This window comes from Mesoplodon densirostris, chromosome X (assembly GCF_025265405.1).
Source record: "Mesoplodon densirostris isolate mMesDen1 chromosome X, mMesDen1 primary haplotype, whole genome shotgun sequence".
NCBI lineage: Eukaryota > Metazoa > Chordata > Mammalia > Artiodactyla > Ziphiidae > Mesoplodon > Mesoplodon densirostris.
In genome coordinates, this window is record NC_082681.1 from 36,032,624 (window position 1) to 36,048,599 (window position 15,976).

Here is a 15,976-nt window from a genome sequence, read left to right on the forward strand (position 1 = left end):
ATCAAAATTGGAAAGAAAGTAGTAAAACTGTCACTGTTTGCAGATGACACGATACTACACATAGAAAATCCTAAAGATGCTACCAGACAAGTACTAGAGCTCATCAATGAAACTGGAAAAGTTGAAGGATACAAAATTAATATACAGAAATCTGCTGCATTTCTATACACTAATAATGAACTATCAGAAAGAGAAACTAATGAAACAATCCCATTTACCATCGCATCCAAAAAAATAAAATACCTAGGAATAAACCTACCTAAGGAGGCAAAAGACCTGTACTCTGAAAAATATAAGATGCTGATGAAAGGCCACACAAACAGATGGAAAGGTATACTGTGTTTTTGGATTGGAAGAATCAATATTGCTAAAATGACTATACCACCCAAGGCAATCTATAGATTCAAAGCAATCCCTATCAAATTACCAATGGCATTTTTCACAGAACTGGAACAAAATAATTTTTAAAATTTTTTATGGAACCACAAAAGACCACAAATAGCCAAAACAATCTTGAGAAAGAACAGAGCTGGAGAAATCTCACTCCCTGACTTCGACTATACTACAAAGCTACAGTAATCAAAACAGTATGGTACTGGGGCTTCCCTGGTGGTGCAGTGGTTGAGAGTCCGCCTGCTGATGCAGGGGACACGGATTCATGCCCCAGTCAGGGAAGATCCCACATGCCGCGGAGCGGCTAGGCCTGTGAGCCATGGCCACTGAGCCTGCACGTCTGGAGCCTGTGCTCCACAACGGGAGAGGCCACAGCAGTGAGAGGCCCACGTATTGCAAAAAACACAAAAAAACCAGTATGGTACTGGCACAAAAATAGAACTATAGATCAATGGAACACAACAGAAATCCCAGAAAAACTCACGCACTTATGGTCAATTAACCTACTGCAAAGGAGGCAAGAATATACAATGGTGAAAAGACTATCTCTGCAATAAGTGGTGCTGGGAAAACTGGACAGCTACATGTAAAAAATGAAATTAGAACATTCTCTAATACCACATACCAAAATAGACTCAAAATGGATTAAAGACCTAAATGTAAGACCAGATACTATAAAACTCCTAAAGGAAAGCATAGGCAGAACAGTCTTTAACATAAATCACAGCAATATTTTTTTTGATCCATTTCCTAGAGTAATGGAAACAAAAGCAAAAATAAACAAACGGGGTCTAATAAAACTTAAAAGCTTTTGCACAGCAAAGGAAACCATAAATAAAACAAAAAGAAAACCTATGTAATGGGAGAAAATATTTGCAAACAATGCAACTGACAAGGGCTTAATTTCCAAAATATACAAATCACTCATACAGCTCAATAGCAATAAAACAAACAACCCTATCAAAAAATGGGCAGAAGATCTAAGTAGACACTTCTCCAAAGATGACATACAGATGGTCAACAGGCATATGAAAAGATGCTCAACATCACTAATTATTAGAGAAATGCAAATCAAAACTACAATGAGATATCACCTCACTCCTGTCAGAATGACCATCATCAAAAAGTCTACAAATAATAAATGCTGGAGAGGGTGTGGAGGAAGGGGAACCCTCCTACACTGTTGGTGGGAATGTAAATCGGTGCAGCCACTGTGGACAACAGTATGGAGGTTCCTAAAAAGCTAAAATAGAGTTACCTTATGATCCAGCAATCCTACTCCTGGGCATATATATGGACAAAACTATAATTCAAATAGATACATGCACCCCAATGTTCATTGCAGCATTATTTACAATAGCCAAGACATGGAAGCAACCTAAATGTCCATTGACGGATGGATAAAGAAGATGTCGTACATATATACAGTGGAATATTACTCAGCCATTAAAAAGAATGAAATAATGCCATTTGCAGCAACATGGATGGACCTGGAGATTATCAGACTAAGTAAGTCAGAGAAAGATAAACATTATATGATATCACTTGTATGTGGAATCTAAAAGAATGATACAAATGAACTTATTTACAAAACAGCAATAGATTCACAGACATAGACAACAAATTTATGGTTACCAAAGGGGAAAGGGCAAGAGGGATAAATTGGGAATTTGGGATTAACAGCTACACACTATTATATATAAAATAGGTAAACAATAAGGACCTACTGTATAGCACATGGAACTATAGCCAATATCTTGTAACAACCTATATTGGAAAATTATCTGAAAAAGAATATATGTGTGCGTGTGTGTATTACTGAATCACTTGCTGTATACCTGAATCATTGTAAATCAACTATACTTCAATTTTTAAATATTAAAATATTAAAAATTTATGCCAGATATAAGGCTTTTTAAAAGTGAGAATATTAAAAACAGCAATGGAAAAGCAACAAATAACATAAAAGGGAACTCCCATAAGGCTGTCAGCTGATTTTTCAGCAGGAACTCAGCAGGACAGAAGGGAGTGTCATGATATATTTAAAGTGATGAAAGGGAAAAACCTATGGCCAAGAATACTCATCCAGCAAGGCTCTCATCCAGATTTGATGAAGAAATCAAAAGCTTTACAGATAAGCAAAAGCTAAAAGAATTCAGCACCACCAAACCAGCTTTACAATAAATGTTAAAGGAATTGTCTAGGTGAAAAAGAAAAGGCTATAACTAGAAACAAGAAAATTACAAAATGAAAAAGTTCACTGGTAAAGGCAAACATACTGTAAAGGCAGGAAATCATGCACACAAAAACCTAGTATGGAGGATAAAAGACAAAAGTAGTAAAATCATCTGTATCCACAATAAGCAGTTAAGGGATACACAAAACAATTAGATGTATGATTGTATTGTATTTTACATACTATTAGGTGTATGTAAAATATGATGTCAAAAACAGTCATCATGAGGGGAGGAGAGTACAAATGCAGGGTATCTAAGATGCATTTGAAATCAAGAGCTCAGCAGCTTAAAACAATAATATTAATATGTATTTATAGACTGCTATAGAAAAACCTCATGGTAATTGTAAATCAAAAATCTATAATAGACGTACACACAAAAAAGAAAAACGAATCCAAACGTCATACTAAAGATAGTTGTCAGATCACCAGAGAACAAAAGAAGAAAGGGGGAAAAAGACCTATAAAAACAAATCCAAAACAATTAACAAAATGGCAATAGGAACATACATATTGATAATTACCTTACATGTAAACGCCGACCAAAAACATAGACTGGCTGACTGGATATTAAAAACAAGACCCGTATATATGCTGCCTACAAGAGACTCACTTCAGATCTAGAGACACATACATTCTGAAAATGAGGGGATAGAAAAAGTTATTCCACACAAATGGAAACCAATTAAGTAAGTACTTGCAAGTATACGTTTTGTGTGTACCTAAACCCAGCTGGGGTATTAGTCAGAGGTTATCCAGTGCTCCTTTTACTTCTGTTTGGGAGATTCTAGTATAGTACTCAATTTAAAGTTGTTTTTTTGCTGGGATAAAATCACTGTTGAAAACTGTGTGATGGGTAGATGGACTGTTGGTAAGATTAACTCTTCTAGGTGTCACCCCAGAGTCGTTTCAGCTCTTTCACATGTCTCAGTTTCTCTCCCCAGCAGCCTAAAACCACCATGGGCACTCAGTGTCTTCCAACTGAGCAAAATCTTCCCGGTGTCTTTCAACTAGAAAACCCCTAAGTATCTTTCAACCAAGCAAAATTTCAGTATCCTTCAACTGATAAGTCTGGTTCCTTTTTAACGCACCACCAAATAAAACTCAGGATCATCAACCAAGATGGGTGATCCAAGACCAAGAGAGAGTCACCCAAATTTGTGTGGACTTGCTGGGGAGGAGGACGGGCACAAGGTGCCCTTGCTGGTGCCAAGGCTCCAGATCCTCCTAGAATTCAGGCAAAGGAGAGATGTCTGCTCTGGGTTCTCTCGTGGTCACCAAAACTGTCAACTGAAATAAAAAATGCAGAACATGAAAGCTGTGAGTTTCAATTTTATTCAGGGATTTACTGAGGACTAGAGCCCAGGAGACAGCCTCTCAGATAGCTCTTAGGAACTGCTGTGAAGCGGTAGGGGGGCCACCAGGATATATATGAATTTCGGGTGCTGGGGAATACATGTAGTCAAGTATATATCTTGGTAAAAGATTATCACTAATCACAAAAACAGATCTCTCAAGTTAATGATTTTGGTGCTAATCTATGTATGGGAAGATGCAAGAATCTGGGGTCATTAAAATTCTTCCTGAGATATGCATCTTAACTATCTAGGGGCCCATATATCCAAAACACAGATACTTCATCCTGTTTTTCATCCTGAATTCCTTTCAGGGTATGCTGAATGTCAGGGTCTGCAGCAGCTAATGACTTGATCCTTGTAGAATTGGATGCGGGGAAACATTCTTTGTTTTACAATACATAGACATACATACACATACAGACAGACGCAAGCAGAGATCTTAGAGCTTTTGTTTAAAAATGTTTAGCCATGAGAAATGTATGATCATGTAAAATTCACTAGTTCATGAAAGAACAGTTGGATTGAAATTGTGTTTCCCGCAGATGGAATAAGTTAAGTTTACCTGCTCAGACGGCTAAAGCTTTTTACTAGTACTCAATATTTTTGAAGAAGACTTTTTAAAAAAATTAATTTTATTTATTTATTTATTTGTTGGCTGCATCGGGTCTTCGTTGCGGTGCTCAGGCTTCTCGTTGTGGGGGCTTCTCTTGTTGCGGAGCATGGGCTCTAGGTGCACAGGCTTCGGTAGTTGTAGCACGCGGGCTCCGTAGTCATGGTTCGCAGGCTCCAGAGCACAGGCTCAGTAGCTGTGGCACACGGGCTTTGTTGCTCCACGGCATGTGGGATCTTCCTGGACCAGGGCTCGAACCCGTGTTTCCCGCACTAGCAGGCGGATTCTTAACCACTGCACCACCAGGGAAGTCCCTCAAGTACACTTCTTAAATGAATGATCTTGTCTAATTGGAATGTACCACATAGTGACCACTGTGATTCTAGATGGTCTTAGTAAGATTTTGCCATTTTTGTAGATATCGACAGCTTCTGGGACCACAGTTCTTAGACACAGAATTAGCAGGTGTGCCACAAGGTGGTGTGCTTAATTCTTTGAAACTTGAGGATCCCATTTCTTTAGCTAAGTCTTGGGTCTCTCAGAGCGAAATTAATACCTAAGGGGAATGTGCCAGTGGGATGGGGATTTTGTGGTGTTTTACAGCATACCTGTTTGCATACAACTCTTTTTTTTTTTTTTTTTTTTTGCGGTACGCAGGCCTCTCACTGTTGTGGCCTCTCCTGTTGTGGAGCACAGGCTCCGAACGCGCAGGCCCAGCGGCCATGGCTCACGGGCCCAGCTGCTCTGAGGCATGTGGGATCTTCCCGGACCGGGGCATGAACCCGTGTCCCCTGCATCAGCAGGCGGACTCTCAACCACTGCGCCACCAGGGAAGCCCTAGAACTCTACTTGAGGTTGGCGGGTAAGGTTAGAGTTAGGTGGCAAGCACTCTAACAGCTTTTAAGTGCTTGACCTGTACCCACCAATTTTGTGGCTGTGGCTTCTGAGATTCCTGCTAGCAATAGGTCTATTATTCCTTTCATGAGAAGATTTCTTTACAGTGGCAGACATCCTAATGGTTTTTAATAGTCTGACTTGTGCCTACTTAGATTTTGATGTGCCATTGGTCAAAACAGTCAAATTTCTTGTCTTAATTTGTTCCCCCGTCCCACTCTGGCTTATGCTGTGGACTTACCTTGAGGCTTTGTGACTCCCCTAACAGCTGCCATCTTGCTTTCTTAGATTGTAGAGTACCCATTATTTTCCCCTGTCGAAATAATCCTCCCTAATTCAATGAGATTTACTGTTTCTGGCTGCCTGTGCCCAGTTCTTGAGACCTATGTGGACCTCCTGAAGGCAGCTTACCTTGTAGATGAAGCTGGCAACAAACTCAAATGTGGTGCAGTAAGTCTCACCCAGAACAACCTGGAGTCTTTCACATCCCAATTTTCCACGCAGAAGGATGAGGACAAACAAACTCAAAGAGCTCAGAACACAAAATAAGCAGGGATAAACCCAAGAGAAGCTTACCAGAGATCCCGGAGAGTGGCTGAAGAGGCAGCAAACTAAAAGGGCTCTGTGGGTAACTTCACCTGTGTTTTGCAGCGGTGCATGGGATCTTCAGTAGCTGTCTTCAGGTCCCAACTCATTGCCCAAACCGTCAGTTGACAAAAAATAACTTAGTAATGAGCTTGATGTCCTTTATTTACGGGAAAACAGTCCATGGATTGGGGGAGTACAATGCCTCACAAGTAGTGAAACGCTCTTCCTGAGGGATTTTGGGAAGAGTGAGTTTTATAGAGTTGAAAGAGGCAGTGCCAAAACAGGGCATGACTGGCTACGAGGTCAGGGATTTCCTTATAAGGCTAGCAAGTCCTGTTTTCTAAGGTAAATAGCTAAAGCTGAGCTGGAGGATAGTGATTGGTGTATGATAAAATTCCTTGACAGGTGTTTCCTATAAGTGCTGGCTGATTTAGGTTTAGGTTTGTGATGTGGGCCTGGCCACTGGGGTGGGCTTCACTATATGGGTCCTGATATCTGAATCGCCTTTATCAATAGGTACAGCAATAGTGTTTGCCGTAGCATAACTTCCCCTTTGGCTGGTTAAGAGGGAATCAAGGACTCCATGATTGTCCATAACAATCCTAACTAATGGGTTTAGACTAGTTTGTCTTTTGAAGTTGAATTTGTGTTACTTATGATTTTTGTTAGGGTCTAAGGCAAGTTTTGGGCCGTGTTTGTCAGTGATATTATCCCTAATGGGGGAATTGCCAGTTACATAGTATGCATGAAAACAGAGTTACTTATACCTTCTGGGAGTTTTGTTTTGTTTTTTAATAAGCTTGGGTGCACTGCATTTTGAAGGTTTCTGGGTCGTATTTTTTCCAGAGAAACAGGATCCACAGGAGGGATGGTACCTCTAAATATGTAAAAGTGTCTCACAATTATCCCGAATAAACAGGATAAATCAGTGTGTGGCAGATCGGTGTAAGCCTATCCACATAAAATGGAGTACTCTAGTTGGAAGTAAACTGTACTGGAAGTATAAGTATCATTTATCACAACAGGGGTAAGCCAGTTTGGTGTCCTTCAAGGCAGACAAATTTTTGAGTGGAACTACATAGTTCAGCAAAGCAGGGTGTTTTCTGAAGAGAATGAACTGACTGTCGTGGTCAAGGAAGCCTCAATATTGTTGTCTACTCCTGATTGGCAGGTCTGGCTGATGGTATTATAATAACCTTAGCAAAAGCGTTCTGATAATGTGACGTCAAGTCCATTTTTATAAGGCTGAAGGTTGGGATTAATGATATGAGGGAAGCTTAAGTGCCAGAAGGGGCCTATAAAAGGGAATCTGTCTTCCGAGATGTTTAAAGGAAGTGATATTAAATTAGTGTCAGCAGGGTCTGGTGGAGGATACTAGATCCAGCAATCAGTTAAATTCAGAGCAGCACCTATGACTGGGAAAAACATATAGGAGAGTTTTCTTTTCCCTGAAGTGGCAGAAGAGGGCAATAGGGGTTCAAAAATAATAGGATGAAGATAAGGGAGATCACATAGCGTTCTGGAGGGTGTAGAAGTGTCTTAATAGGTAATATTAGTAGAAGGGCAAAGGGACAGAAAAAGAGTGTTGAAAAATGAGAAAATTAATCTCACTCTGTCATCTTGGGTGGAACCTATCCCCTTCCGAAAACAGCAGCTTTTGTTGTCTCGGGGAGAAGTTGCCCACTTCCGCTGTTAGTGGCTTCTGGAAGATTCCTAAGAATCCTCAGTCTAAGGTCTTCTGATGAAATAGTTGTCCAGTAGTGTGGGAGGAAGTGATGTATATCTTTTAAGTTAAACATTTTATATACTGAAAAAAAATCTAAGCATCAATACCTTGGAGTTTTACTGATATATCAGTTGTTAATAGTACCAACAAGAACGTTTTCACTAAGGGTCAATGGAAGTTTTATTTCTGTTGCCTATTTCAGAAGACCAAACCTCCAGGTGGCAGATCACATGGAGGATGTTTAGGTGCATATTTTGAAGATGTACCTTATACGCACTGGTCATAAAGTTGGAGATATTTTATAAATCTCCTGGAATATTCAGTCACATTAGCTTGTAATAGAGTAGAACCTGGGATTGGAAGTGAAATTCCCAAACGCATGAGGCAGTTTTTTATTAACACATAAGGAGGAAACTTGTGGATCCTTGAGTGGTTTATCATCATTGGGCTAATGACAGTACTTTGGGCCTGGGAAGTCTGAGGGTTTTTGAGAGCTTTAATAATTAAAATTTTAGAATTCTGTTAATTTTCTTTATTTTTTTCTGAGTTTGAATATGGTATGTACAGAGGAATTTCTGAGTAAAATATAATATTTTTGAGGATTTTAAAATGGCAATACCAGCAAAATGTGTGTCCCTGTTACTGGAGAGATACCTTGGGATTTCCCGTATCAGGAGTGGGGAAACCATTTCACTCAGCTCTCCAGCAAGGAGAGGCCTCAACCCACCCTAAGAATACACGACAATAACCAGAACACACTCATTGCCCATTTGGAGACGTATAAGGGGACCTCGAGGCTCTGGTTCCTATTTCCTACCTTTACAGACTTTCAGGATTTGTGAGATTACAGGTAGGACATGCCTCAGCAATACCTCTTACCATTTCCCCACTACTGTTGGTTCAGTGCTGTGGCCAAACCATCTCTGCTACTAAGGGTGATACCATGAAGTGTTTTTGCTAAAATCTGTTTTTATCATGGTTAACTTAGATAATGGCAAAGCATCTCAAGGTCTTTTAAGTCACCATTTATTTTATAGAGGTTCCTAGAGAGGTCAGGAAATCTTCTAAACCATGAGGACATCATGGAATTAACCTAAAATCACATATTTACTATCAATATGAAATGTCCTCCTTTATATTTTGTCAGTTAGTCTGAGCAAGGGCAATTAAGTTAGCTATCAGAACTGATTTAATTTCTATGAGAAGCTTATATTTCAAGGGAACATTTAAGTCCGTAATATCATACCCTATTTAGCAATTTTTTAGTTTTACTTTTCCAGTTTGAACCCTTAACAAATACAACTAAATCATAGTTAGTTAAGAGTCTCTAGAAGGTCTGTCCAGGGCATAGATAATCTCCTAAAAGGCATAAGCAACCATGGGGGTTTTCTGTTTCAGGTGAAGGAAGGAGCATGACTGGCTTTGGAGTATTGCAATAATATTTCTTAGGTGACCAGCTGAAAAGTGGTGAGTGCTTTTCTTCCATAGAAGAGCGTATACAGCATGAGAGCCATTAAGATTACTGAAGACCTTAGAACTAAGCTTAATGAAGTTTTTACATATTTTGCTGTTGCTGTTACAGCTTAAAGTGGATATGTTTTGGTTATTGGATCTAAGCAATAGGCCTATCATGAGTCCTATGTAACTGAGTCAGTACCCCAAGTGCCTGTCCACAAATATTTTGAACAAAAAAGAAAAATGGTTTGTGAATCCAGAATCCTGGAAAAATGTTTGGAAGAGAGTCATTGCATCAGTGTTTGTGCTTAAATGTATGTTTCTTTTAACTTGAAATGTATTCAATCATTGAAAGATATAATTACCATATTTAATTATGCATAACTAACATAGGTAGATAAACTCTTAATTTGTTAAGTTTATCACCATTATTTTTACAGTTTGGACTTAATTAAAAGGTAGAAAAATTTATTCTTGTTTTTTTTTTTTTTCTTTTTGCGGTATGCGGGCCTCTCACTGTTGTGGCCTCTCCCGTTGCGGAGCACAGGCTCCGGATGCGCAGGCCCAGCGGCCATGGCTCACGGGCCCAGCCGCTCCGCGGCATATGGGATCCTCCCAGACCGGGGCACGAACCCGTATCCCCTGCATCGGCAGGCGGACTCTTAACCACTGCGCCACCAGGGAGGCCCGAAAAATTTATTCTTATTGTTCTTTCTTGTATAGAATTGAGAAGCAAATCTTCATATTCCCTAGTGGCCATTTCAGGAAACCCAAAGATAGTTTAGGCATAAAAGACATTTTAATAATTTTATTATTCTGAATTTGGAGCCTAGATTTGGGAGAGGCGAAATCAAGGCTAGCTGTCAGAGGAGACAAGGTGTAAGTCATAAGTATCTAAAGACAAGAAATATTTATAATCAACACTGTAAAACTACACTAGATTATACCAAGGCTAAAGCTGTATTGGGGGAAAAAAGACAGCAGCAGGGCCTCATATAAGCCAGTAGAGGAGGATGTTTGTTCATTTCTGAGACTTGGACGACATTCATATTTTGTCTGTGTTCAGACATGATTACACAGTGGTCTTGGTTTTGTCTCACTTCGTCACCATCATAGAGGGGCCTTGTCAGACGTTGGTATGTGAATTTCTCTATGCTCACAGGAGAGCAGGCTGAGCCTTGAGTGCCAAGCCAGCTTCCATATGCCAGGGGCTGTTTTCCTCTTTCTCATCAGTGACATAGACTCTGAGAGGACTGTCTTATCTATATTTTAAGTGTCAGCTGTCAAGCCTTACAAGGAGCCCCTTCCATGAAATCTGAGTGTAGCAATTTTGAAATAAGATTTTGAAACCCGGGAGTAAGTATGGGTCAAATCTGGACCTCAAGAAGAAGCCTGCAGGGTCTTTAAAAACTCATCTGGGCCCCTTTATCTCCAGTCAAATTTGTAAGAAATAAATCAGCAGCTAAAGCATCACTTTGCATTGGGGATTTTGCTGACCACCATGACCCCAACCCACACACATTTTGTTTACCCCCATCCAAATTTACCATTTTGGACTTTGTGCTTCTGATACAAATTTCCATAGACACTTTACTTAGTGATAAGTGTTTATGTCCCGGATCCGCAACTATACAGCTCAAGCAAAAGAACGTCTCTCATTCATCTTATTCAGGCCTTAGACAAAAGCCTGAAATTAAGCAGGTGCTCAATATTGTTTAATCGATTAGTGAATTATTAATGAAAAACATTTTAACAGAAGACTCAACAGAAAATGTAACTTTGAAAACTTCTCTATCCACAGGAAGTATGTTGAGTAAAAAGCAACAGAAGAGGAAGACTTAAGTCCTAAGTTCTTCCCTGGGGACATTTCACAAAGTGGACAAAATCTGATCAATTCCTCAGGAGTCGCTGCAAGTTCCTTTACCTGGTTTTTAATTTTTACAAAGTTTTTATTTAATTAATTTATTTTTGGCTGCATTGGGTCTTCGTTGCTGCATGCGGGCTCTCTCCAGTTGTGGCGAGTGGGGTCTACTCTTCGTTGCCATGCATGGGCTTCTCATTGCAGGTGGCTTGTCTTGCTGTGGAGCACAGGCTCTAGGTGTGCAGGCTTCAGTAATTGTGGCTCGCGGGCTCAGTAGTTGTGGCTCATGGGCTCTAGAGCGCAGGCTCAGTAGTTGTGGCACACAGGCCTAGTTGCTCCATGGCATGTGGGATCCTCCTGGACCAGGGATAGAACCTGTGTCCCCTGCATTGGCAGGCGGACTCTCAGCCACTGCGCCAGCAGGTTAGCCCCAATGGTTTTGTTTTAAAACCTTTCACCAATACTATTTGTTTCCCAGTAAGTCGTTGTCATCTCCCATCTTGTTGATCCTTAAAATACACCTTCCCATGAAGTGTTTCTGGGAAGGTATATGAAGGACAGAGGACCACTTCCCATTAAATTCGAAATGATCTGTTTTTATCCTTAAGAACATTTAACAGGGGATCTACCCTCTTAACAAATTTTTGAAGATGACATGATTGTCTATGTAGAAAATCCCGAAGAACTTACCCAAAAACTCAAAATAGAATGAAATACTTATGTATAAACTTCAAAAACTGTACAGACTCTGTATACAAAGAACTTTTAAATGCTGATTAAAGAAATCAGAGAAGACCTAAATAAATGAAGAGATACACTATACTCATGGATTGGAAGAGTTATAATAAAGATGTCAGTTCTCCCCCAAATTGATCTATAGATTTCACACAATTCCCAGCAAAATTCCAGCAAAAACATTTTTTTGTAGACATAGAAAAGCTTATTCTAAAATGTGTGTGGAGGGGCTTCCCTGGTGATCCAGTGGCTAAGACCCTGCACTCCCAATGCAGGGGGCCTGGGTTCAATCTCGGGTCAGGGAACTATATCCCACATGCTGCAACTAAGAGTTCGCATGCTGCAACTAAAGATCCCGTGTGCTGCAACTAGGACCTGGCATAGCCAAATACATACATACATACATACATACATATTAAAAAAATAAAATAAAATGTGTGTGGAAAAGCAAAGGACCTAGGATGGCTAAAACAATTTTGAAAAAGAAAAATAAAAGTGGGAGGAATCACTTGACTTGATGTTAAGGCTTATTATGCAGCTATAGTCATAAAGACGGTGTGGTATTTATTGGCAAAGGGCTAGATACATAGATCAGTGGAAATTAATAGAGAACCCACAGATAGACCCAAGGGTTAAGGATGAAGGCTGGTGGATGTGGCTATTAAAGGGGTAGCACTAAGGAGCATTGATTGTGGTGGTTGTTCCATGACTCTACAAGATACAATTGCACAGAGCTATATATATATACACACATACACCTACAAATGAGTGCATGTAAAACTGGTGAAATATGAATAAGCTCTATGGATTGTATCAATGCCAATTTCCAAAGTTTTTTTTTACTCTTTTCCAGTTCCTGTTTTTTATTCTTTAAATTGCAGTAATAACTGACATATAACATTGTGTTTGTTTTAAGTGTACAGCCTAATGATTCAGTATTCGTATATATTGCAAAATAATCACAATAAATCTAATTAACATTTGTCACCACACGTAGTTACAATTTTTTTCTTGTGATGAGAACTTTTAGGATTTACTCTCTTAGCAACTTTCAAATATACAGTACAGTGTTATTAACTATAGTCACTGTGCTGTACATTACATCCCCAGGACATGTTTATTTTGTAACTGGAAGTTTGTATCTTTTGATCCCCTTTACCCATTTCACCCACCTGGTGTTTGATATTGTACTATATACATATACACCTCATTTTATTGCACTTCACAGATAGTGCATTTTTTACAAATTGAGAGTTTGTGGCAACCCTGCATCAAGCAAGTCTATCAGCACCATCTGTCCAACAGCATTTACTCACTTCAGGTCTCTTGTGTCACATTTTGGTAGTTCTCATAATATTTCAAACTTTTTCATTATTATTATATTTGTTATGATATCTGATCAATGATGTCACTACCATGACTTGCTGAAGGCTCAGATGATGGTTAACATTTTTTGGCAATAAAGTATTTTTTAATTAAGGTATGTACAGCTTTTTTTAGACATAATGCTGCTGCAAACTTAACTGACTATAGTATAGTGTAAACATAGCTTTTATACATACTGGGAAACCAAAAAGTTCACTTTATTGCGGTGGTCTGGAACCGAACCCACAATCTCTCCAAGGTATGGCTTTATTGCTATATAGGACATTATTACTGGGTGAAACTGGATGAAGGGTGCATGGGACCACTTGTTCACTTTTTGACACTTCCTCTTAACTTATAATCATTTCAAAATAAAAATTTTAAGTGACCCCTCCCCCAAAAAAGCCATGTCACTTATTCAACTGTACCCACCTAAAACAAATGCTACAAACTCATCATAAGGTCATTTATACCAGGTTTTGTAAATATTATTTTGTCTAAATGGCAAATAATTTTTTTCCTTATTTTCACAATCAAATTCAGATGTGGGTCATCCTACTACAAAACTGGTCTGAACTCTTAACAAATGTCAATGGCACAAAAGACGAAAAGAGCAACAGATTGTTCCTGTGTCTTACATTTTAAAGGCAGAACAGGGACTTGACAATCAAATGCAATGTGTAAATTTTTATTGTATCCTGGATTTAAAAGAACATCTTTAAAGATACTTTTGCATATAACAAACCCACAGGTATCATCATTCTCAGAGGTCAAAAGCTGAAAGCATTCCCTCTAAGGAACAAGGCAAGGATTCCACTGTCACCACTTTTATTCAACATAGCTTTGGAAGTCCTAGCCATGGCAATCAGAGAAGAAAAAGAAATAAAGGGAATCCAAATTGGAAAAGAAGAAGTAAAACTGTCACTGTTTGCAGATGACATGATACTATACAAAAGAAAATCCTAAAGATGCTACCAGAAAACTACTAGAGCTCATCAATTAATTTGGTAAAGTTGCAGGATACAAAATTAATACACAGAAATCTCTTGCATTCCTATACACTAACAATGAAAGATCAGAAAGAGAAATTAAGGAAACAATCCCATTTACCATCATATCAAAAAGAATAAAATACCTAGGAATAAACCTACCTAAGGTGGCAAAAGACCTGTAGTCTGAACAATATAAGAGGCTGATGAAAGAAACTGAAGACCACACAAACAGATGGAAAGATATACTGTGTTCTTGGACTGGAAGAATCAATATTGTTAAAATGATTATGCTACCCAAGGCAGTCTACAGATTCAATGCAATCTCTACGAAATTACCAACAGCATTTTTTCACAGAACTGGAACATAAAATTTTTAAAATTTTGTATGGAAACAAAAAAGACCTTGAGTAGCCAAAACAATCTTGAGAAAGAAGAACAGAGCTGGAGGATTCACACTCCCTGACTTCAGACTATACTACAAAGCCACAGTAATCAAAACAGTATGGTACTGGCACAAAAGCAGAAATATAGATCAACAGAACAGGACAGAAAGCCCAGAAATAAACTCACGCTATGAACCTAAAATTGCTCTAAAAATAAATTCTACAGGAATTCCCTGGCTGTCCAGTAGTTAGGACTCCACGTTCTCACTGCTGAGGGCATGGGTTCAATCCCTGGTCAGGGAACTAAAATCCCACAAGCTGTGTGGTGTGGCAAGAAAAAAAAAAAAGAAAAAAAAGTCTACTAAAAAAGGCAATTCTTTGTTGGTTTCATTACTTTTTGAGAATCAGCATTTGCTTTTTATGTTCATTGGTTAATTATAGGTTTTAAGTTGGATATTTACCTCCTTTGCCCATTTTTCTAAAGGAACTTTCTCTTTCATAGATTTGTTAGTCCTTTGAATATATTAGTGGCTTTAGCCCTTTATTTGGAGGAAAGAAGAAATGGTGTGTTCAGGCCAATTGCTTTATGTGAACACTTAACAGACCAAAGGTGCATTCCTACAGACTGTGGGCCTTGTACAGTGAACCACCCAAGAAACCAGCTCTTTTTTTGAATAAAGGGCAAGATGGAGTAAGCCTTTTCTCTTGCTTCAAAGGCATTTCAAGGCATTTGGGACATAGTTACTTACAGAGAAGAACTTTTGTACTTGGAAGGAAACAATGTAGATAAGCATAGGAAATATAAGGTAGAAGATAGGTCATAAGATACAGTCATCCTATCTCATCAGTTACCCTGGCATATGTTTGCAGAAGACTTGTCTTTTATTTATTCATAAAAGGTGTCCTTATATTAAGAAAATCCATGATATGGGCACCATAGACCAAATGTTTGGGTCTCCTCCAAAATTCATATATTGAAACCTAATCTCCCAGTGTGATGGTATTAGGAGGTGGGGCCTTAAATTATAAGGGTGGTGTCATGAATGGGATTAGTGCCCTTATTAAAGAGACCCCAGAGAGCTTCCTTGCCCCTGCCACCATGTGAGGTTACAGCTAAAAGACAGCCATCTATGAACTAGGAAGTGGGCCTTCAGCAGACAGTGAATCTGCCAGTGCCTTGATCTTGGACTTCCAGACTGCTTAACTGTGAGAAATAAATTTCTGTTATTTATGTCACCCAGTCTATGAATGGACTAACACATGGGACTAAACTTTTTTCCTTGGTCATCTATATTTTGACTTTGTTTATTGTATTTATTTATTTATTGCAAAAGCAGAATTGTCACATTTATCATTCTTTCATTTTATGTCTCTGGGGTT